The 3,381-nt window shown below is 34.1% G+C and overlaps 1 long non-coding RNA gene across 1 annotated transcript; it reads right to left on the bottom strand.

The window, feature by feature from the left end:
• Positions 1 to 247: 247 nt before the first annotated feature.
• LOC149496861 (uncharacterized) lies at positions 248 to 2,137 on the bottom strand. The gene is made up of 3 exons (XR_016320360.1): positions 1,966 to 2,137; positions 1,751 to 1,835; positions 248 to 342 (listed from the first exon to the last, which is right to left on the bottom strand). It is a non-coding gene; the product is annotated as an uncharacterized LOC149496861 (long non-coding RNA).
• Positions 2,138 to 3,381: the final 1,244 nt, after the last annotated feature.

Below are 3,381 nucleotides of genomic sequence, written 5' to 3'. Positions count from 1 at the left end.
ATCAAACTCCAATAACAACACAATAGCACTTCTATAATTTCATAACTCCATAGTTCCTCAATAACATTATAATATTCATCACTTCAATACATTCATTTAAATATATCAACTTCTAATGTTCTAACCATTAAATAAGTCCAAGTTTATCTCCCAATATATATACACCAAAATAATTTACAATAACATGCTTAAGTTATAAATGAAATAATACAGTCTCTAAAAATGTAATACTTATACATGCCATAATTTTTTAGTTACATAAAATACTAATCAACTACCAAAAGATCTCTTCAACTCTGATGCTACTCTTCAGGTCTTTAAGCAGCAAGCACAATCTCCAACCTGCGCGTGATAAAATCAACGCGCTGAGTATAAAACTCAGTGGTGCTCATAAAACACAACAAACCAATGTTGTGATGACAACATACTTAAAAACAATCATTTATATACATAAAATTATTAAATTTGAACATGCAGTACATATGCACACCAATACATCATGCTTTAGAAATTCATTTGATATCATAAATAAGTTGTGGTAAATTAAGAGTTATTAACATAATGTGATCTCATTTATTTCACTTCCTTAAAAATATTGTATAAGGGCTCACATACACTTAGGAGAAAAAAAAGCATATAAGTTTTCATAGCTTATTCATAATGGCCTTAGGTCGCCAACCTTTTCATAACATATAGAGCGCGTCCGCCCTAACATAAGACACCCACGTGCCTAGTATATGATCATAGCTTCTTATCATAATGGCATCAAATGCCGAGCATGCTCATCATACATAATAAAATCAAATCATGCATCAAATTCACACCAAGTATATTAGAGCCCAAAAACATTTCTCAGAAAATTCATTTTCTTTAGTCTTCTCATAATAAAAACTTAATTTAAACTTAAGTAATTCATAAAAATTCTCATACTTAAACAAAATGACTTAACTTAGAAAATTTCCAGCATAAAAATAACATGGACCTTTGCTGTGTTTTTAAAACATAACCGGAGCTATGGGTCTCCAAATTAAATGAAATTAGAGTCGTTAGAAAGCTAAGACAAAATCATACAAATGTTATGAAGGGATCATAGCCCAGATCAATATGGAAGATAACAAAACAAAGCTAGGAACACAGACTGACAGACCAGACCTGATTCAGCAGAACCAAGTCCATTGTTTCTTGAATTCCTACTAAACCCCACACTCAAAATTAAACCAATTCAGAACGAGAGAATTATCAAGACACAGGGAAACAACTTTTATGAAGAACTCAGAACCTAATCTTGTCATTATAGTGGTCAAAATGGGCACTAAAGTCAGTGATGCATGTGGCCCGACACAAACAGAGTCAGTTTGGGTGTTTCAGCCATAAGTTGAGTTATATATCTCCAAATTGGACAAAAGAGGATGGGTTGGAAAGATAAGAGATAGACCTACAACTTTTGTGAAGAACTCAGACACAGATGGAAACTATAAAGGACCGAAAAATGGTCCTAAATCTCACTCAAAATCTCGTTTTTTCCCAAATTCAGTTTACTTTAGCCATGAAAGGAACATGAACCACAAAGATACAAGGTAGCAATGTCTACCACAACATAAATACTCATCAAACATCATCCAAGAGCATGTAATGGCAACCAAAATTCAACAAACCAATCATTTCATACAAAATCTCAAAATATACACATAATAGCATAAAGGCACAAAATCAAAATTTGAGTAAGGTAAGTGTGTTTATGAACACTAACCTTCAAAACAAGCTTTAACAAGCTTTAATCAAAGCTTCTCAAGCTTTGGTCTTGCCTTTATCCTTATTAGAAGGCTCTCCACCCTCTACATGGAAGAAACTCAAAATCAAACAAAGAAAACAAAGAAAAGAAGTAATTGGAGCATGATTAAGCATGTATATGCTAAAAGACAACTCTAAATCCAAAAATAATTCACTTATCATAAAATCACTTACTTGACCCAAGTAGGAAAATCACCAAATTCCTTGAAATTAGTCACCAAAGATTACTTCTCTAGCTTCACTCTCTAAGATTTATGCCTTAAATCAAGTTGGATGGGTGTTTACTAAGTAGGAATTGAAGAAAATGAAGAAGAAGAAGAAGAAGAAGAAGAAGGAGAAGAAGGAAACGTGTATGGAGAAGAAGAAGGCAAAAGTTGGTGCTCAATAATTAATAGTTGCTTTATTAAAGCAACTAAGGGGGTATTTTGGTCTTTTCTCCAAATATTCTCCAATTAAAGTCCTTCAAAATATTATTTATCTCCACAAAAGTCTCTAATTTATTCCATAAAAATAATTCCTCAATTTTCCTCCATAAAAAAAAAATAATTGCTCAAATTTCCTTACTTAATATAACACCATAATTCACTATTCACTAAGTATCTAAATTCTCCAAAAATATTCCTTACTTACTTTCTACCCATAAAAACCATGCATACATGCTCCAAAAATGTTAAATAAAATATAAAACATAAATAGTAATTTTTCGGACAAAAAATAATACCAACTTCCGGACCGGTGGTATTATTCACAGACCGGTAAACTACTATTAAAACACAGGAAAAAAAAATGGGGCGTTACAGTTCTCCCCCCCTTAAAGAATTTCGTCCTCGAAATTCACCTGAATTAAACAACTGAGGATGTTGTTGTCTCATAATCTCTTCACTTTCCCAGGTAGCTTCTTCGGTCTTATGGTTTCTCCAAAGAACCTTTACCAATGGAATTCTCTTATTCCTTAGTTCCTTAATTTCCCTAGCAAGTATCCTCACTGGCTCTTCCTCATAAGTTAAATCTGGCTCTATAGTCACAGATTCCACTGATATTAAATGTGATGGGTCGGACCGATACCTCCTCAACATAGATACGTGGAAAACATTATGTATCCTATCCAGGTCTGGTGGTAAAGCTAGTCTATAGGCTAATGGACCCACACGCTCAATGATCTCATATGGACTAATGAACCTAGGACTAAGCTTACCCTTTCTTCCAAATCGCAATATCTTTTTCCACGGAGATACCTTAAGGAAAACCTTATCTCGCACTGCATACTCTATATCCTTCCTCTTCAAATCCGCATAAGATTTCTGACGATCTGAAGCTGCTTTCAATCTATCTCTGATAATTCTGACCTTTTCCTCTGTATCCCGAATCAAATCTGGACCTACCATCTTGCCCTCACTCAATTCTGACCAACACAGTGGAGTCCTACATCTCCTACCATATAGTGCTTCAAAAGGGGCCATCTGAATACTCGACTGATAACTGTTATTGTAGGCAAATTCTACAAGTCGAATGTACTTCTCCCAACTGCCCTCAAACTCAATAGCACAAGCTCTTAACATATCCTCCAAAATCTGAATAACCCGCTCTGAC

The sequence above is a fragment of the Jatropha curcas genome, chromosome 4, assembly GCF_041381405.1.
Source record: "Jatropha curcas cultivar XTBG-Jc1 chromosome 4, XTBG_Jcur_1.0, whole genome shotgun sequence".
Taxonomy (NCBI): Eukaryota; Viridiplantae; Streptophyta; class Magnoliopsida; order Malpighiales; family Euphorbiaceae; genus Jatropha; species Jatropha curcas.
This window is presented reverse-complemented; position numbering and strand designations above follow the sequence as displayed.